Consider the following 22878-nt stretch of genomic DNA (forward strand, 5'->3'; position numbering starts at 1 on the left):
TTTTTAGTCTTAAGCTAAGCGATATTCTAAGGTATACTAGTGGATTTCATTAGAATATGAAGCAATGGAACCAGAATTCTAGTTAAGCGAACTATTGATTCTGATATAATGTAAGAACTGATTTCCTTTGTATACTCTTGCAGAATGTGTTATGTATTATTTCAAGCTGTTAAATAATATAGTTAGACAAATGTCCAATTATTGGATCTTTCTTGTTGACTTGTTTAATTTTGTGAGTTAAGAGTTCCAGTCAATCCACAATGTGCAGTGCTTAGCCTTCATCTACACTAAAGCCATGCCTGTGTATGGGAAAAAAATATCGTTCGACTCCTATAAGCCAGACACATCAAAGCATGCAATACATTGCAGATAGTAGTCTCCGGCAAGTCGAAAGAGAAAGTAAACCAGGTATTACCCCGTACCCTACCCGGGAACAAAGACACTTAAAGATTCCTTCCTCCTTGTAGAAATTGTAGAAATATGGCACCCAATTGTAGCAATGCTAAGTACAGTATACTATGACGGTTGAACCTTTATTAACGAATTTCAATGACACCGAAAATAGAATCAAAATAATCATTAGTTCCATGCTAGCACTTAATTTGGGTTATCAGTTTCAGCCTGATAACCCAACTGTACTTTCAACTGTACTTTCATTCAGCTACTACTTGTATGAGACTTGGCAATGATAAGTTGCAAGAAATCACCAAACATAAGAAAAAATATTGTGAATTAATATTACTGTGATTAAGAATTTATTCAAATGAAGTGATAACTTCATTGTTAGATCGTACCGGTATATGCACATAAAACTATGGCAAAAAACGCATCTAACAATCCACGCAATCCGCAATCGATCAAGTCGATCATGACGACGACCTTCGGGCATGTCTCTGTAACCGAAGGTAGAGCATAAAACACGGTTCAGGACTCGTCAGCGGACACCGGCCCGGAAAATATTTCAAAACGTGTATTGTCGGTACCTAGCACGATTTCAGCGTTTTTCGGGAATTCCCTGAAATTTCGGCGTTTTTCGGAAATTCCCTGAAATTTCAGCGTTTTTATTTCAGCTTTTCAGTGTTTCAGCTTTTTCAGCGAAGTTCAGGAACCGCGTGTCGAGGCAGGTGGTGGCCAGAAAAAGAAATATTTCCGGGAAAATTTTTTTGAAGACGCAAGGCATTGACAGGTCAATTGTGTTGTTTTCTTTCTTAATTTACATTTGATTTGGCAGGTCATCTTGCTTAGGAGTCCGTTTGTCAAAGCATCGAAGCAACACAGTATACCTTGTTCATGTCTCAGGTGCTGCGGGCAAGGGCGGTCATTATATTGCTAACTTATCCAAATTACACTTACACAGCCCAACGTTTTTCAGTGTATAAACTTTATCATACTCTGCATTATAGGACATTGAGGAATTGAATTTTAGCCATCTGAGCCCTCGGTTTGATTCGAGCAAAAGACCTTAACTGACTTCACAGAATTTGATTATTAGTCTAGGATTTTCTAAATTTCTGAAGAATGCTTTCTCTGGTTTTAAGATCCATTCAATTTCAATCTTGAATACATAAAAATAAGTCAATTAAATTTTCATTTTATTGAAAGAAATAGTACTGAACACAGATTTTGAACTGAATGACGTGTTGATTTATCCAGGCGAAAAAATTACTGCAAAATCAACTGTCTACTCCCTGATGATACAAGCTTTTTGGCTACACCTTTTGAAACATCAACGCCTGATCTAACCGCACCAATTAGTCAGCCACAGTCGATTTTCATGCCATCTGACCTCTTTCCACCTGCAATTAAGCAATGAAATGTAATAATTACTCGGTTATATAATATCATAGAGGAGTGAAAGTATAATAACTGATTACTTATCCAAATATTGTAAACATGGCAACTGAAAAAATAATTACATAAAACGTCAAGCACTTACAGCATATGAGACAGTTGCGCTTAAGTTACGACAATGACGAAAAAGCTTCATTTGGAACGTACACTTGCACACTGTGGTTTGAATTTATTTCCACCAGCTGCAAGAATCGGCAAAGGAATTGAAGACCGTAGTGACCAGTTCATTCCACGAATAATAGCTGGAAAGAAAGTAATCAAAATAAATAGTCATACACATAAGTGTAAACCAGACCCTTACTAACAACTTAGGCTTTCCACTGTCTCTATTCACTACATTTAGGGCTTATTCTAGGTGTATCCCCCAAAAAAGCTAGGTAAAGTAGCTAGCCAACAATGATGATTGCTTCACCGAGTACTCATTTGCTACCATATGTACTAATATTATAAAGAAATCACGTGTAATCATTCCCTGGTTAACGGATTCTCACCTTATATTACGTAAAAACTGCTGTCGTTGTCATCGATCCGGGTCGTCGAGTGAACGCGGAAGTAAATTTCCGTATGAAAATTCCTACCATTTCTGTCCATATTACGTTGAATCGAGCCAGAAATCTTCAGGAAATGTAGCCAACGTAAATTGATTTACGAATAGAATTAACCAATTGACTCATTTTAAGGATCATGGTTTCGTGAAATTTATTAAGGTCCTTAAACTCGCGATAAATTTAAGCCGAAAATGATTTCAACCATCCGCCATGTTTCATTCATAAGACACTTATTACGCACCGGCTGTAGTTATCCGTTCGTGGGAAATGACGGATCCGGACTAATTGTAAGTCCGATTCCGTGATTTACGGTTGACTCAAGGTCGTGCGGTAAATTTTAGGCTTTTCGGGGTGCACTTTTATCAATGGATGACGATTCTTTGCGTTATTCTTGTCGCTGTTTAAACCCGGTAATTATGCGGGATTAATTCATAATAGATTACTATACGCAAATTCGAAACGGTCAGGCGCTGAGTTATATTTCTGACAGAATTTAAAATTACGTTTATAAGCCGTTGGTAGTCGAATCTGAGAGGAGTTACATTTTATGAAAGATTTTTGGCTGGAAAGTGGACCATAACTAATAATAATAATCAACAGGAATACAAGAGGGTTTCTGCGAAAGCAGCAGAAACCCTAATAACCATTCGTAAAATCGACGTCGATGGGCAGCGACCTCGACGGATGCTGACGAGTTCAAGTGCGGATACGGGGCTCTAAAATCACGGAAATAACTGATGAAGGAAAAATATCCCGATGCCGCTAACTTAAACGCGTGCCTATGAAGCAGGTTAACCCTGATTGCAATTTTTCCTAGCCTTGGCCGAAAAACCTGCCGGTCTTTTCGCAATAAAATGCCTCTAATTTTTATCTTTCTGTTGATACATGAAACTTGACGTGCCTATGAACCATGTAACCCTAAATTAAATTGGGCGGCCACCTCTCGGGCGAAACCTATCGTCCACGAGCATTTAAAGAATTATTTAATTGTTTTTTGCGGAGTTTGTCGATTATACGCGGTCTCCATATCACTTCACCTTCATTTTTGCCGTCAGAAAAAAACGTTTAATTTTTCGCGAAATAGAAGGGGTAACAAATTGGTTGATATTTCCGGCATCTACACCTAATAGGCTACACATTTCCGTAAACAACGCTAAAACCGGCCAAGAAATACAGATTCTAGCAACGTGCTTATGACGCAAGCCCAAATGATATTTTAGCCAATAACGCCCTGATGCGCGAATCGCTAGCGCCATCATAACATTTCAAGAGAACGTGCCTATGAAACGTTAGTAATAGGGAATATGGGGGTTCAGATCAAAGGTCGAGTTCATAAAAATGAAAAATAAATTCTCGCACACTCGAATTTATTTTTCATTTTTATGAATTCGCCCTCCCAACCTTTAATCTGAACCCCCATATTCCCTATTACTAACGTTTCATAGGCATTATTAAATGTTTTTTGCGGAGTTTGTCGATTATACGCGCTCTCCATATCATATCACTTCACCTTCATTTTTGCCGTCAGAAAAAAACGTTCAATTTTTCGCGAAATAGAAGGGGTAACAAATTGGTTGATATTTCCGGCATCTACACCTAATAGGCTACACATTTCCGTAAACAACGCTAGTAATTAGAATATGTGGCTTTCAGATCAGAGGACGAGAGGACGAGACACCACTCATCACCACAAGTAATTTTTTTTTTCCTACTCATCACCACAAGTAATTTTTTTTCCTAATAAATGGGAGATAGAAAAGCATTCTTAGCAACAATAAATAACAGAATAAAACCAGCAAAAAAACAATTTGAAATAAAAAAGTTAGTTGATGTTACAAAAGAAATTGAACATAAAATATTGAAATTAGAAAAGATAAAAACTAAATATGGAGAGAAAGTATCAGCTAATTTAAGCTACTGTAATGTTAGTACATCGCGAGAATTTAAAGTGTTTTTACCCGATAAATGGGTTTCATTGAGTACGGAGGAATTGAAAGATTTAGTAGGATTTAAAATAATATATCATGGGAAAAATGAAGACGGTCATCATGATTTAGAAATTGTTGATTAAATTTTAAAAAAAATAAATTAATAAAAATAATGAATATCTAGAATCCGAAATGACTTATCTGGACAATTTAATTGCTCCACAGTGATAGACAAAAGTAGTGAGATGGTGCCGTATGGCACCCACATGGTGATATTCAATTATTTTTTTTGCTTTTTTTCTAAAATATTAATCCATTTTTTTTATTATCAATTTTGGAATTTCAGAAGTACTTTCATTTTTGATAGCAGTTGGTTCAGAATTACTAATATCATGAATTTTATTTGATTTCTTATACCAATTACACCCAATCAAAATGAATACAATTACAAATCCAACTGTAAAATATAAATATTTATCAAATATTCTATTATCAGAAGGAGTAGAAATAACAATATTTTCACCATTTTTATTAACATTTTTATTACTTATTTTTTCTTTTACAGCTTTTTTATATTCTTGTGATTTAATTCCTAATTGTCGAGACCATTCAATTTGTTTCTGAGTTCTCGGTTTTTTCTTCACAGTTAATTCCTTCACTTCTTCCACCTCGCTCATTTATTATAGAAATATTTTTACTTTCAATATTTGAAAATGTTATAACCCCAGTTGATAATAATGTCATAAATCCACCTAATTGAAATGATAAATATCCAATCCATTTATTTAATTCAGTCATAACTAAATAGTCATTTTTTAAATCGGAATATAATCTATTTTCATTTTCAATTGGTAGTATATAATTACATAATTTACTATAACCTTTTACTACATTTTCTGATATCGCGTCATTAATTCTAGCTGTTCTCGCGGCTTCATAAATCTTAAATAATCTAATAATTTCATCTGATTTCATTGTATCTAATTCATTATAAGTTAAATTTTTACCGACAAAATTTTTACATTTTCCAGATGCTATTAATATTTCTAATTGATGTTTACAATAAAGATAATATTCATAATTATTATTTGTTGTAACATTATTTAAAGCACCATCATCTGGAGTTAATTTTGTTTCTGTTATTCCTAAATCATCTAAAGTTTTTTCAATTGGAACATCACCATTTTTAGATTTTATTTTCTTTTCACCTCCCATTTATATAACAAAAAAATTAATTATGTGATGTTGCAACTAGAATTCAACTAGAATGTAACTAGAATTCAACTAGATTAACAAGCTAGTTGAAATATTGTTGTTTTTGTTTATTTCTTATTAAATGTAGTTGATTTTTGTTCCAACTACTAACAACTAGAATTCAACTAGAATGTAACTAGAATTAAACTAGATTAACAAGCTAGTTAAAATATTGTTAAATCTATTTGATTTTTGTTACAACTACTAATAACTAGAATTCAACTAGAATTCAACTAGATTAACAAACTAATTGAATTTAAATAAATTCATATTTAAATGGGTGTTGTAATCTAAATAGTAATTTTGATCTTTTAATATTTTTCAACTCATCCATATATTCATTATGTAAATCATGTGGAATAATATCATTTTCCTCAAGTGCATTTTTCATTGATTTTCTATCTTTATTGTAGAATAAAACTAGAAATCTAATGTTTTCTCTAAAGTCTTTAACAATTGAATTATATTTTTGATTTAAAACCCAAGTTGTCATCCCAAAATGTCTCCCAGAGAAAGCTAAATAGCATAACTCACTTTCTCTAACTTTTGAATCATGTAGATTAGCACAATCATCTATAATGAATAATGTATTTGATCCTTTATAAATATCAATTGCTATTTTTATACAATTATCTAAATTTTCTTTTACTGTTTTAGGATCTAATATAATAAATTTATTATTCCTAGTAATATTTCTATCATAAGTTTGATTAAATTCATATGTTGGACAAAATAATACTATAATATCAAAATAGTTTTTGTAAACAGTTTCTAATAAATTTAATATAAAATAAGTTTTTCCACAATTTGTTACACCAGAAATTAACATATTATGAGGCTCAAATATGAATAATTCCTTATTCATTTATATATTTTTAATTTTACTTGATAATATCCATTCATTAAATTTATCTGGCCATCCAACCCATTTTACTAAAGAATATTTTTTTCTTTTAATAGTTTTTGTTTTTAATACTTTTTCAATTTTATATTCTTGTTCTAGATTTTCAGTAGTTAAACTTAATTCTTCTTCGTAAAAGTAGCCATCAACTTCTTCACCATCTAAATCTTCTAATTTATAGACATATGGTTTTGTTGTTATTACCTTTTTTATTTTATATATTTCCCTAGTAAAATTTCGATCGTATCCTTTGTCAAATATCTTTTTATACTTAGATATTCTAACATTTTGACCAACTTTAAATTTAGGTTCACCAAAATCATCTATAAGAAATGCTCCATATAAATTATTCCAAACAATTTCAGCATTTTCAGGTTTTCTAGCATCAATAGGTTTCATTCCAATAGAAGAATGATAAGAATTATTATATCCTTCTATCAATTTTGGTAAAACATCAATCCATTTAAAAGTATTATTTGCTGTAAAATATTTCCACATTCTTGTTCTTAATGTTCTATTAAATCGTTCAACAACTGCTGCTTTTTTATCTGATTTTGTTGAAAAATATTTAATATTATGATTATCTAAGAGTTCATGAACAAGTGAATTATCAAATTCTTTTCCATCATCAAATTGTATTTTTTCTGGTTTTAGTTTATCATCCGAAAGAAATTTTCTTAAAACATTTGATGTTTGTACAGCATCTTTTCTATAAAGTGGGAAACTCCATACATAACGACTAAAAATATCAATTATATTCAATAACCACCAATAATCATCATTATCTTTCTTAACATTTTTCATATCAATTAAATCTCCTTGCCACTGTTGATCTACATAACTTACCATAGTTTTACGAGTTTTATATTTTCTAACAATTTTTTTATGTGTTGTATATGTTGGTTGTTCTAACATAAATTCATTTATATCTTTATATTTAACTAAATTTTGTGGGATTATCTTATCTAATTTATCTTGTTTTACTTTACGCCATATATTTTTAGTAGAAGAATAAGCAACCGAACTCTCAGGGTTGTAATATAAATTTCTTAAATATTGTTCTTTAGTATTAGGAGTTTTTTTACCACCCATTTATATATCCTTAATTTTAACTTTATATTTCTAATATTGAATACTATCTAATTGTGAATTTACAATATTTAATTGTGCGTCAGATATAATATAAATGTGCATTTTAAAATTTTTGATTCCTTTATTCTTTTTCATGAATAATTGTATTCCATCTTTAGTGTTTTGTAGTTTTTTTCCAGAACCATGTAATGAATTATCTTCAGTTGTTCTAAAATCTAACCATAATGCATATTTATTACCGGTATAATAATCAATTTGATTAATATTACAATTTTCAGATGATTTTACTTTTTCATTCATAAAATGTTTTTTAATTTCTACCCATTGATCTATCATTCTCATTCCTTGACAAAATATTTTATTTGCTATTCCTTCGATAGTTATTTCTACTTTTGTTATTTCAGGATTATAATAATTGTCAACATTTATTGCGCCATTAGTATACGTTCCAATGGTAAAAAATATTAATATACCTTTAATAGATCTTCTAGGGAAGTTAATATTCTCATTAATTATTTCATCATTTGCATTAATAGTTACAGTTTTAAATTTATCAATATAATCATATAATAATGAAAATCCTTGATTGTATTGAGTTTGAATTATGCTAGCAATATTTTCATTAGTTACTGTGTTATATTCTAAACATATATTCGATAATTTATAACTCATATCTTTATTAACGCTAGATAATACAATTTCATTTACAGGAGCAAATGTTATCTCAAATATAATATCTTCTTGAATTGCGTATTTATATAAAGGTGCATTATTATTTATCAATTCAAAGTCTAATGGAATTTTATATTTGCTTCCATATATACTTTTTATCAATTTATCTACATCATTAGTTAATATTGCATTATTAGCTTCTGATCTTAATTTATTTTGGTTTTCTGATTGAATTCCTTGAAATATCATATTATTTCTATTTTCTTTAGTTAACCATAAATCTTTATAATGCATAAATAAATTATAATCATCTAATGAGAAAACTGTTTCTGGACCAATCTTTATTGTTAATTTTTTAATCAAATATCTTCCAACATTATCAACAACATAATTATTATTATTACCGATTACTTTTATATCAGCTGATAAATAAATACTGTTTGGAACATAAAAAGTATTTTGTGTTAATCTAGGAATTCTAACATATAAAGTTTCATCAGGATTAATATTAGAAGGGTTATGAGTAATTATATGATGTGATCTTTCTGCTTTAATAGCATTAGATATTCTATGATTCTTCGAAGGACTTATATAACTCCCACTCATTTATTTAACAAAAAAATTAATTATTTATTTTTTTGATATCATATTTACTAAACCAAAAATAATAGCACTTACAACTGTAATTAAAAATAAAATAATATGTTCAGCAGCAAAGTTAATAATGTTTCCTGCAGATTTCAATATAAAACCAACAATTGAAGCAATAATTCCTGGTAATGCTGCAGCAGATTTTTTAGATAGTTCCCATAAATATTTTGCTAATTTTTTTAAACCATCCTTAACTTTATCTTGTATAGAATTATTACCTGGAGGTTTATCTGGTTTGTTAGGAGTGGGAGTAGGAGTAGATTTCAAAGCATTTGATATTGCTAAACCAATTGTTGTAAATAACATAGTTACAGCTGTTAGAATTGAAAGAATTGTTATTCCTTCTAATTTAAATAATAACTTTATTCTATCTTTCAATAATATTTCAGAATTTGGTTTAATTAACAAATCTTTAAAAATAACTTTTAATCTATTAATATTATAATCATATGATTTTAACAATAATTTAATTTCTTCTTTTTGTAATTCTACGTTATATTCTAAATCATCTTTTTCTTTTTCTAAACGTAATTCTTTTTGCCTATATTCTATTTCATCAATTACTTGATGATCTAAATCAGACTTTAGTTGTTCTATTTCTTTATTTTTATCAGTTAATTCTTTTTCTAAAGTTCTAATTTTAAAATCTCTTATACTTTTATTATGTGCAATTTTATCAGATGCAAGTCTTATACTAATAATTTCTCTAATTGCTTTATCAGAAAATATATCTAAATCTTCTAATTCTTGATCTGTTGCATCAAGTAATCCATTCGGTAAAAGTTTTTCAATTGGAACTTTATTTGATTTAAGTTTACTATTTTTGGAAGTTATATTCTGTTCAGAAGTTGTTTCTGTTTCTGATTTCTTTTTGATTATTTCAAATAATTCATTAATTCTTTGTTTAAATACATCTATATTATCATCTATTTCTTTTTGTGTAACATCAGTTATTTCATTACTATTACTTATTATTTTAATTCTATCTGGTTTTAATTTTTCTAAAGTTGATTCTGATAATATTTTATTTTTATTATTTTTATAAGTGATATCAATATAATAATCACCTTTCAAACGATAATAACATTTACCATTATTTAAAAATTTTAATTGATCTGCTAAAAGTGCAACGTCTTCATCATTTATGTTAAAATTAGATTTTTCAATTAAATCTTCTAATTTAGGTATTTTGTTTAAATTATCTAAATCTTGTTTTACTAAATCTGGGTCTAAACTTTCAGGATTTAATTGTGATTCAGCATTTTTAATATAATCAGGCATATTCAAATTATTATTATATTCTGGTTCATTACCATCATTAAAACTTGTTTCATCAAAATCAGGTGGTTGTTCATCAGTTATACCAGGTTCATCAAAAGGATCCATTCAAATATCTTCTACACCTTCTACATCCATTTATATAATAAAAAAAATTAAAATTTAAAATATAATATTCCTCCTATAACAATTCCTATACAAGTTATAGCTAATTTAGTATTTTCATGGAATTTATTATCATCATTTAGTTTAATTATATCATGTTGAATTTTATCAGTTCTATTATTTTCTGATGTATTGTAATCTTTTATTTTAGAATCATTATTTAATTTAATATTCTTAGTTTTAGTTTCTGTTGATTGAATATGTTTTTTATTTTTTTCACCTTCCATTAATTTTGGAGCAGTGATAATCTTTTTATTTATATCATTCAATCCAAATGAATTATTTATTGTTGCAGTTTTAATTAGATTATTATAACCAATTATATTTCCCATCTTCAATACTAAATCATTAGAAATAATTAATAGATTAGGGCCTATACAATAATTTAATCTAATATGTGATTTATCTAAATAATTTTGATATCTTATAATGTTTTCTGGAATCGATCTATTTTTATCATTATGTATGGAATCTTCAAATAATACTTTGAATTGTTTTTGTGTATCGAATGATGTATTCAAATTTCCAATTATCGGTGATCTTGTTTCAACTTGTGATCCTAGAATACAAATCAAATAAGTTCTAACAGATTGATTTATTCTTTCTATACCTGATTTAGTAAAACCTTCACTATTTTCTAAAATAAAATAAACCCAACCATTATTGTTTTCTTGTTTTAAATTATCATAAAATTTTGGTAATTTATTGAAATTTAATGTTTCTAAATCCTTTGTTTCTATTTTACCATAACCTAATTTTTTATTATAGATATTATAAAAACTATTAGATGGTATGGGAAGTGCACAATATTCTGCAATCTTTCTAGGGCAAGGAAGTGATCTTATTGTTCCAATTTTTATTCTAAAATCAGAATTATTTATATCTATATTAAATTCATTGCAAATTTTATAAAACTTTGATAAATTAATATTATTATCTAATTCTTTGAAATACCTAGATCCTGGTAAAGCGCACTCTAATTCATTTAATATTATTCTGATTTGAAAGTATGTATGAAATCTAAATAAACTTTGAATTAATTTATATTTAGAATTATTTAAATGATCATTCCAACTAATTCCACATCCTGTTGTTGCACAATAAACAGCAAAATTTAATTGATTCTGCCAATACTTCATATTAGATTTTAATAACCATTGTTTTTCATCTTTCAATTTTTTAAAATTAATCAAATATACATGAAATATATTTTCCATCTTTGCATTAAAATTATTAGTTTCAGTAACATAAATATATAAATCAATTAATGAATCTAAAACTTCATTTCTATATGTAATATCTTTATTAAAATCTATTGCTGGAATATTATATTTAATTGATTTATTATATTGGAAAGCTTTTGGAAAACTATCTACCATTTATATAATTAAAAAATTAATAATTTATTAATTCTTTTAATAATTTATCTTGTTCTTCAACTGTTATATGACCATTTAAACTTATTATATAATCTAGTGTGTTCTTTAATTTATTAATTTCTTTTATATTAGTTTTAATTTTTACTTTATTACTTTTTATATTTAATTTTGAACTTATACCGGTTAAAACACTTGAACTTAATCCTAATACACCAATTGATATAGCTAAAGGTGTTAATGGACTGAATATTGCTAAAAATGTTATTACAGAACTAATTGTAACCGAACCACTTATAATAAGATAATATATAATTTTACTTTTTAAATATTTTTTCTTTTTAACTTTTAAGTCACTTTCAAATTCTAATATTTGTTTTTCTAAATATGTTTTTAATTTAGTTTTATTTATATCATGAGGAATAATATCAATACTATCAACTTTATCTTCCATTTATTTAGAATAAAAATTACTAATTAGTAAACTTATAAGCAACAAATATAACAATAACTGTTCCACCTAAAATCCAAATTATTTCATATTTCTGTTGTTCTTTACTTGGGGTATAATAATCTGATAATTTAGGTTTGTATAGATGTAATTTTTCTTTATTGGTTACTGCGTTATATAAACTCATTGCATCATCAACTGATTGAAAATCTCTATGTGAAATCTTCTGATCATATAATTCTTTATTGATGTAATCCATATAGTTTTGTCTCTTTTCTCTATATTCTTCTGCAGCTTTATTGTATTTCTCTAACGCTAAGTTATGTCTTCTTTGTTCTCCTAATGAACTATTTTTATCAATATGTTTAAATAAATAACCACCACCAGTAAATGCTAAAGCGTTAACAATTGCTGATCCTATAATAGTTATAATTGCAGAAGCCATTTATTTAACAAAAAAATTATGCATTTATATGGGAGGAATATATTTTTGTTTTTCCAAATAATCAATTGTTAAATTAGATAAAGTAACTGCTAATGTTAACTTTAAAATATCATTGATATCAAATCTATCAACATTAACACTTCCCATTTTGAATACTTTTTTTAATACCATTGAATAACCAACAGTTCCAACTGATAGTAAGGCGCCATTATATAATCCAGTTATTATCCACTTATTATCACTCATTTATTAATCAAAAAAATTACTATCATCAAAATATTTAGTTAACTTATTTATGATTAATTCAACATTTATTTCATTACTAGTTTTATGATTATCATATATTTTGGATAATATGTTTTTGATATCTTCAATAATTCCATCTTCATTTAATTCATAATATTCTAAAGGTGATTTAATTAAATCAATTACTTTTTCTATATTATACTTTTCTTTATCAATCATTGACGCATTGTTAAATGATTTACTTTTTATATCAGTAATTACATCATTTAGTTTAATTCTCATTTCTTTACCATGTTTAAAATCAAACCCAAAACATATACTCGGTCCAACAGTTATATTCATTTATATAATGAAAAAATTACTCTTTACATCTTATAACTAATTCATAAATTACAGGGAAATTATTTAAATCAATTAAGTATCCATTATGATTTCTAATTTCTAATCTAAAATTATTAAAACGAGGAATGCATGGTTTGAAATCACATTCTGTTAAATTATAATTTATTTGCGTTCCAAATTGTTTAACATTCTTCAATGGTAAAATGTTTAGTAAACCAGAATTACATGTTGTATCTTTAGTTGCTTCAAATGTTTTTGTAGGATCGATTAAATTGCAATAAATATAAAAATGTGTAAAAGGTATTATATTTGAATTACCGTCTACGTTTCCTGTAACAATTTGTGGTTTAATTCCTAACAGTTTAGCTAAAGGTTTCCTTACCATAAATGCATGTTTGCTTTCATCATCTAACTTTATTTTAATTTTATCAGAACTATCACTTTTTATAAATCTAATTGAAAATTTATATTCACTTCCAAGTTTTAAACGAGCTCTTTTATTAATTTCTTGGGCTAATGTTTCTAAATTATATAATCCTGGTTTTAACATTAGATAAAACCATTTATTTTTATTTTTCATATGAATTGCAAAACCTCTATGTTCGAAAGTTTTATCCGATATATTATAAAAAGAATTACATAAACTTATATTTACTAATTTCAAATCAACGCAATTCTTAAATTCTCTATCTAATTGTACTAATAAATTATGAGATTTATAATTTGTAAGTTTTCTAGAATCAATAAATATTCTGTATTCTTTTAATTCTACCATTATTTATAACATAAAAAAATTACCGCTCATCACTAAAAATTAATTTTAATAAAATTTTTCCTTAATAAATGGATGAGAAGATAGCATGCGAAATTTGTGGTGAACTTCTAAGAAAAAGTAATATGGCTCGACATATGAAAAAACATGATGAAAACTATAAACCCCCTAAAATAAACTGTCCAAATTGTAATAAAACATTCTCTAGAAATTATTTCAAAAAACATTCAGAGAAGTGTAGAATTAATAGCGCAACGGCTAATGTTGATAGTAATTCTGTTGAAGTTGAACCTGAAGTTATTTGGAAAAGACCTTTCTTATTCTATGATAAGGATAATATAAAAGATCATTTCTGTGAGCCTTGTCGAATAAAATATAGCCCTGAAAATATAGAAGATTGGGAGAATCATCAATTTCGTAAAGCACATATAGATAAATTTTCTAATAAATTTGAAACTGAATTCAATGAAAGAAAAAATAATTTATTAGAAAAAATAAAATATGAGAAAACGTTACCAGATAATAAAGAAACAGTTGAAAAGTTAGAAAAACAATATAATGAATTAACAAGAAAAACATATTATTGTAAATATTGTAAATTGATTATTACAACAAGTAATTCAAATCTACATAATAGAACAATAAAACATAAAGAAAACGTAAGAAAATACCAAGAGCTTAATGAAGATCTATTACCTAGAAATTATAAACAAAAATGCCCACAATGTATTTATGCGACTTTAAGGCAAGAAGGTACTGTGTTATTTTGTGTTGAATGTGGATGGCAAAAGAATTTATTAGGTGAAGAAAAAACTAGAAATTTTCTCATAGATCCAAAATTAAATTATCTTAATGAAATTTTTAAAATATTTTCCATGGAAGATCATACACCAGAATATATGCAATGGCTTGAAAAAATGAAAATAATAGAAAATAAAAATGGTGAAATAACTAAAAAAGATATTATAAAAACAATTATTCCACCAACATTTAACACAAAACAAAAGAAAATGTATTTATATTTATTATTTAACGATTATTATGAAAAACCTAAATTAACAGAAGATATGGAAAATATAAAAAAAATATTTAAACAAATATTAATGTATTATTTGGAAAATAGAATAACAGATTCAATAAATTATGAATTCTTTTTAAATAAGATTGTAAATTATTTAAACCTAGATATTATAATTCCATTTGATGAATTAACAAACAAAAAGAAACAAAGAGAGCGAGATGAAATGTGGAACAAGATAGAACTTTATTTAAATGAGAAAAATGGAATGGAAGAAGAACCTGAACAATTAAATGAAAATGAAGAAGCCAATAGTGATTTCGAGTTTGATGATATAGATCCATTTTAATAACCATAAGGTAATGTTTTTATACCATCATCTAAAATATGCCTTTTATCATCAAATGGATTTAAACTAGTTTTTTCAACTTCATTAATGTACATCTCATGATCTTCTGATCTTAAACAATTCATTTTGTTTTTCATTACAATTGATTTATATAAACACTTTATATAATCTTGAAATTCTATATGTTTATCAACCACATGTTTTGTTATTCCTTTTAACTTTTTAGCTTCATGATCTTTTGTTCTGTAACTATACATTTTACTTCTTATCCCAACAAATTCAATCATTTCATCACCTTCTAATTCATCTTTAAATTTACCAGGAATCTTTTTATTATCATTGCTAAATAGTTCATGATCTTTAGGATAATTGCTAAAATCAAAATGATGTTTTAATGTTTTTAAGTCTTTTGTTATATCATTTGTCTTGATTTTTAGTATGTAACTGTCAGTATTTTTTTGGATTAATGGGAACCCAGAATTGAATGTTCCATCATCTGTTGATAAATCATAAACATAGTCAGTTGGGTTATATATTTCAAATAAATCTTTAACTTCTTCTGTTAATTCTTTTTCTACATGCCTTAAATTAAAACAATTTGGTTTAGATTTAATTAATTCTATATTCATATTAAATCCTAATGAACTGCATAACACATTTAACCCTGATATAGCAACTTTTCCTTTCTGTGCAAAGGTTATCGTTTTATCCTTTATAAATTTTTTAGTACCATCGGCTGCGTAGAACCCAATGAAGAACCATTTTCTAAGATTATATTCTGAATTTAATATATAATCTGGTACTATTTTTTCTTTAGTTGAAGTATTACTTTTCACTATTGCATGAATATAGAATTCATCATTATATTCTATAGCAAAATCTTTAGGATTATTTACAAGTATTCTATAAACTGCTGATGATTTCATAACATCCATGATTCTAAATGTTTTATGTGAATAAACTTCTTCACAGAATTTCTTAATTCTTTCTAATAATTTTAAGTCTTGATTGCATAAATACCAACAATATTTATTACCCCAAACATATTTATACACACCTGCTGAACCATCACCCATGAAAAATCCTTTGATAAAATATTCTTTTTCTTCTAATGTTTCAGGTTCTATATTATAAATATTATCAATTATTTCATCAAATGACATATGATTCATTCTTTGGAAAAATCTTTTATGTAATAATTCATCTCCAATTTTTATATCAGTTGGTTTTATTTCATCACCATTTCGTTTAATTAAACTATGGTCTTCTGTAACATCTACGAACCCTAATTTAGTTCTAACTCTATAGATTTTCTTATTTGTTTTATGTCTAATAATATTCTTTAATTTTTTCCATCCATTTCTTGTCCAAACATCCATTAATCCATTTATTTGTATTAGTTCTTTTTCACCATATGAAATATAAGATTTATTTTGATTAGGAATTATTTCTGAAATTCTTCTAATTAATATTTGGTTATTGTATTTTAATAATATTGGGGTGTCAGCTGTTACAGAATCAAAATATAATATTTCTATATGTTTTTCTCCAAAAAGTGGTTGTAAAACATTATAATAAAAATCATACATTAATAATTTTGATATTTCTAAAACTGTTGAACCAATGAAAATGGGTTTGTTAAATTTCATGGACGTTCTTTTTAATTTTACTGCTGTTAAATAATCTTCAAATCTTTTATTTCCTAAATGTCTAAGACTTGATTGTAAATGTCTTAATCTTTCAGAATTATTTACTAATTCAATGTCGTTTCTATTACGAATATTCTCACAAGTTTTTCCATAAAAACTATTGTTCATCAATTTGAAAAAATCTTTTTCAAAATCTGTTTTTGATATGGTTCTCTGTTGAGTATTGAAATCTATATATTTTTCTAACCACTTCGATTGATTAAATTCAATATATCTATGTACTTTCTTTAATTTCATTCCTTGTTTTAGATAAAATTTTAACATTCTATAATGAACAATATAATTGTATTTATTATTTTGAGTAAGTATTAATTTTTCTGTAAAAACATGATCTTTCGGTTTTATTTTCTTCTGGTATTCACTTAAATAACTATCATCTACAGTTAAATGTTCTGGGCAATAAGGTAAGTTTCTTGTTTTAAACTTTATATTTTCAGGATATTCTAAATCAACTACAAAGAAATAACCAATTGGTGCTTCATCTTTTAAACTAATAATTGCGCTTTCCCAATCAGTTTTATCACCATTTTCAACTTCTGTTAATATAAAATTTTTATATGGTTGAGGTTGCATCATTGCCCAACCATATAAATTATTGGCGTCAATATATAATAATTTATATTCATCATTTGCTTTAAAATACCTATCTCCCATAACACCACTAATTCCACCTCTAATTGATTTTTCAAATAATAAAACCATATCTGGTTCTTTTAATAAATCTAATTCTACATTTGTATATTTTAAACCACATTGCCAGGTTAAACCAGGACTAGAGTAGCAATAACAAGGATCAACGTTAAAATGATTCAAATTAACTTCTCTAAATTTTTCAAATATGTCAGCCAATATCATAACATCTGATTTTAAATATAAATCAACTAATTCACCATGATTTTTCATCTTAAAATGGTTCCAAATATTTAATGTTCTATTAAACACTTCGTCTTTCACATACTCCTCTTTTAATTTATCATAAAATTGATCTTTTAATAATTCTGTTACATTAAAATCATCATGTGTTTTATAAAATGAATAAGGAATTGCGCCTTTATATCTTAATAATTTAAAATCTTGGTCATTTGGATAATAATATCGAGTTATAATAAAATCATTATCAACTAAACTTTTTGATAAATTATCTAATGAACTTGCTAGAAATCTATAAGAATCTAAAAATCTAATGCAACCAAATTGAAATGAAATATAATTTTCAGATGTTTTAGCTAATAGTTTAAAATCATATTTTCTTACATTTGCTTCATTCATAGCATTATATTCTTCTATTTCTTGATTAATTGTACCCAATTTCTTTGATAATTGTTTTATAAATAGATGGGTATCATAGCCTGATAAATTATGAAATAATATTGGTACGAAATTAACTTTCTTAGCTTGTAAATTGCAATCTTCATGAGCAGCTCCACGATATTTTGAATTTAAATGATCATGATCTCTAACTTTTTTATCAAATGCATAAAAACGTTTTTCACAATAACAACAATGAGTTGCATAATTAAAATCAATTTCATCTTCTTTTGTCATAACTATTCTTTTATTTTTGTTTAATAATTTTGCAAAATCACTTTCTAATTCAATCATTTTATCACAAAAATCATTAACTACATTTTCACCTCTAAAAGAAATATATTGACTTTCATATAATTCGGCATAATTTGATTTTATGTAAATTCCATAAGCAGCAGCTCTTTGATGAACTTTTTTAATTGTATTTATAATTGGTGGGTCTTGAATTATATCTTCATTTAATTCACTTCCTTTATCCATTGATTTTAATAATTGCTTTTTGTTATATATTTCTTTTCTATCTTGATCAGTTAATTCTTTATTCAACGATTCAAAATCCCCATAAATTACAAATGGAACAATATTTTTAAATTTATGATTAGTAAATTTCAATTTATAATCTTTTTCTGTTGGCATTATTAATTTACAAAAATCTTTATTATCACATAATTCTTTATGTTTTAATAATGTATTCTCAGCCATAAATTTAGATAAACATTTTCTACATAGATAAATTTTACGATGATGATCACTTTCTGTTCTAAAGAATAAATCAATTTGTTTTAACCACATACAATGTTCATTTTCATCTTTTTTGTAATATAACAAATCTATAGCATTTTCATCATCATAATATTCTGTTAAATATAAAGCTTCTAATGTATAATCTTTAATATTTTCACCTTTTGTCTTTGGTAATTGCATTAATTCGAATACATTTATTTTTAAATTATTAATTTTTTCTATTTTAGGAATCATTTTTATAGTTACTGGATATTGATCAATTTTATATAATGTTTCATATTTCCGATAATCTGTTATTCTACAAACATTTTCCTGTGTTGGATGTAAACAACTAATAATTGACCATAGAAAACATTTATTATCTTCATTTTGAACATTTATTACTGCTTTTGTTGTAAACGGTAATTTGATATAACTTGATGCTTTCATATCCTTTTCTGTTGTAAAGTTTGAATCATTTTTAAACATTTTATTACTTTTTGATGTTTTATTCCTTTTTGTATTATAAACATTTAAATCTAAATATATAATTTCATTCAATGTTAAACCAGAACCCTCAAAATATCTTTCTTCAATATGACGTTTAAATTCATTTAATATTTTTTCTAACTTCTCTTTTATTTGTGTTTTTGAAATTATTTCTTCAGAGTGTGTTTGAATATTATAATCCATTTTTTCTTCTGACTTTATAAAACTTACTTTCCCAGAGATACTAATTTTTGGATATTCAACATCTGTTATCAAATCTAGTAATTTTTCTATTATTTCATTAAATGTACTATAATCTTCTATTGTTGTACCTTTAAAAAATCTAAATATAATAGCTGCAGGACCAATTTTACTATGTAATGTTTCTAAGATTTCAATTGTATCTTTTATTTCTAGTGAATCAATATAATTTCTAACATTTTCCATGTAAGGTTTATTTGAAATGGATTTAGTTTTTGAAGTTGATTCTTTTACTTGTTGAGGTTTATCATCAAAATAATCTATTCCTAAAATATTATTTCTCAAATTTTGATGGTGTTTTTCTGTTTCGAGATGTCTATTATAATTCCTTTTTGTTATAAATTCATCACAAACTTCACATTTTATTTCATTCACATTCATATTTTCTAATCGTTCTTTTCTTTCATTGGAATTTTCTGGAGTTTCAAAATCTATTACATTTTTTATATGATTTGCAGTTTTTTCATGTCGTGTTTTATTAGATGTATCGATGTATTTTTTACAATAAGGGCAATAATATTGATTTTTATTGATATTATTGTTTTCTAGTTGGTGTTCATTCTCCCCCATTTATTAGGAAAAAAAATTACTTGTGGTGATGAGTGGTGTCTCGTCCTCTCGTCCTCTGATCTGAAAGCCACATATTCTAATTACTAACGCTAAAACCGGTTTAAGAAATACAGATTCTAGCAACGTGCTTATGACGCAAGCCCAAATGATAGTTTAGCCAATAACGCCCTGATGCGCGAATCGCTAGCGCCCACATTGTAGAGACACAAAGCGCGTATTACAGCGAATATATATACCAAACATCAGAGATATCGATCGAGTCTGCGACCGCCAAGATCCCATTTTTATTTTTATATTGGTTTTTGTGACGGTAAAAGAAAGAATATGCTCAAGGCATCAAACGAAGTCGAAATGGACGCCCAATCCTTTATCACAATACATCTACTATATTTCAGGAGCAACTACTACCATGTCGAGTGAATGTCGCAACCACGGATCATAAATAAATAACATTTCAAGAGAACGTGCCTATGAAACGTTAGTAATAGGGAATATGGGGGTTCAGATCAAAGGTCGAGAGGTCGATTCCGGAGAGGGAGCATGAGAAACGGCTACCACATCCAAGGAAGGCAGCAGGCGCGCAAATTACCCACTCCCGGCACGGGGAGGTAGTGACGAAGAATTCGCCCTCCCAACCTTTAATCTGAACCCCCATATTCCCTATTACTCTTAAAATATTAATCTAATAACTTCTTAAATCAATTTTAATAAAAAATTGGATATTAAAATGGAAGCAAATAAGTACTACTGTTCAACATGTAAAATTGATATAGATAAATCTAAATAAGCAAGACATAATAAAACTAAAACACACTTAGAAAATAAATTAAAGTTAGAATATAAAGACGATATATTAGAAACTATATTAGAAGAATTGAAGAATGAAAAAGAAATATACAAATGTGATACATGTAATCAATCACTCAGTGATAAAAGATATTATAAAGAACATTTATAATCTAAAAGTCATATTAGAAATATCAACAAGAGCCCCAAGGGGCACAATGGCCAGCCTGTCAGATTTGCTTTTTATAAATGATGTAATCTGTGGGTTATATTTATCAATATACACTCCCTGCTCAATATCATTTACATAGTAAAATCGTGTGTTAACACAGACAGCAGGAACGAATGTAATATAGAAATACTAAGTTATTGTATTGTTCAACGCCCCCTGGTGGCCATAAAAAAAACCAATGAGCTTGAAACTCACCTCGATCATAGAACATGTCATGAGCTACAACTTTCCAATTGATTATAGTAGCAAAGTATGCTTAAGTATCAATTATGATGTGGAAAAACTTTTTTTCCACCTACGAATGAGTACTGATGACCCCAAGATGGCTGCCAAGTGCGTCATAATTGCCTGGTCAAAAATACCCTCTCGGATATAAAAGATCCCTTTCCAAAGAATACCCATTACAAATTGCAATGAAACATGGCGCACCATTAGAAAGCTACAGTACTCAGAATTCAGGCCAAAATTGACATTTTTGGGAACAAAAAAGGTCACAGTACGGCCATCTTGAGTCCGATCGACTCTATTTTTCTCATGCCGATGGGCCCTCGGGGGATACAAATATATACGAATGATCAAGGTTATTGATAAAAGTGTCTTCAAAATTTCCCTCGAAAACTTCAAAAATGTGTAAAAAGTGCTGATTTTGGCGAACAACAATGGCTGCCAGTCGGCCATCTTGAATCTGACAGGGCTAGTTTTTGGCCTGAAGATGTGTCTAGGGTAGATACACGTATAAAACAAATATCAAGACATTACCTTGAAGCGTCTTCAAAACTTTGGAACTCTCACGAACTATCTAGATGGTTATCTCTCGACCTCAATAGCTTCAAGACCCATCTCAAAACAACTTTGTTCCATGCAGCATACCATTAACTCTCGGAAAGCGAATTGTATTTAACATTTTTTTGGCAGAATAAAATTTGATTGAATTTTCAATTCGGGCACATGGCTAATTAGCATATCAAGGTCATACACCCGATTTGGTAAAACCTTTTTTTCGCGAACCTTGCGCAATTGTCAAGGATGAATTTTCTGTAGAGCAAATAAAAATTCCTCCCAAACACCAAATCAGCTAAAGATTTCATAGAAATCGATCTTGAAATACAATTTTAAATCTTAAAATAAAACCCGGAAGTAAAACAGTAGACGATACCGCGGATTCACGTGAACACCTGATTTCTGTTAACGAAATGTTGGTTGTGACAAAATTGTTCAGACGGTTTTAGGTGGTAATAAGTACGGAAACGTAACGACCATGGTCGACTTATTCGATGAAATCAGGCCTATGTGATATCCAAATTTTGACTTTTTTATTCTCCAGACCTCCCTGATATAGAAATAAAAAAGTTTGGTGGTACGAAAGTGCAATCACAGCGCCGACGGGGACAGAGCCGTGTCAGAGATCGGCGGAATGAAAATTGAGGTGGACGAACACGAAGAAGTAGGCTATTGCGCTAC

At 27.5% G+C, this 22878-nt stretch overlaps 1 long non-coding RNA gene and 1 other non-coding gene across 2 annotated transcripts; one reads left to right on the plus strand and one right to left on the minus strand.

Annotated features, from left to right (window-relative positions):
* Nucleotides 1–1613: 1613 nt before the first annotated feature.
* LOC141904762 (uncharacterized) lies at nt 1614–2392 on the minus strand. Its single transcript, XR_012619199.1, has 3 exons — nt 2343–2392; nt 1937–2093; nt 1614–1796 (listed from the first exon to the last, which is right to left on the minus strand). It is a non-coding gene; the product is annotated as an uncharacterized LOC141904762 (long non-coding RNA).
* An 18396-nt stretch (nt 2393–20788) lies between these two features.
* Nucleotides 20789–21017, plus strand: LOC141904813 (small subunit ribosomal RNA). Its single transcript, XR_012619216.1, has one exon. It is a non-coding gene; the product is annotated as a small subunit ribosomal RNA (ribosomal RNA).
* The last annotated feature ends 1861 nt before the right edge of the window (nt 21018–22878 follow it).

This window comes from Tubulanus polymorphus, chromosome 4 (assembly GCF_964204645.1).
Source record: "Tubulanus polymorphus chromosome 4, tnTubPoly1.2, whole genome shotgun sequence".
Lineage (NCBI taxonomy): Eukaryota > Metazoa > Nemertea > Palaeonemertea > Tubulaniformes > Tubulanidae > Tubulanus > Tubulanus polymorphus.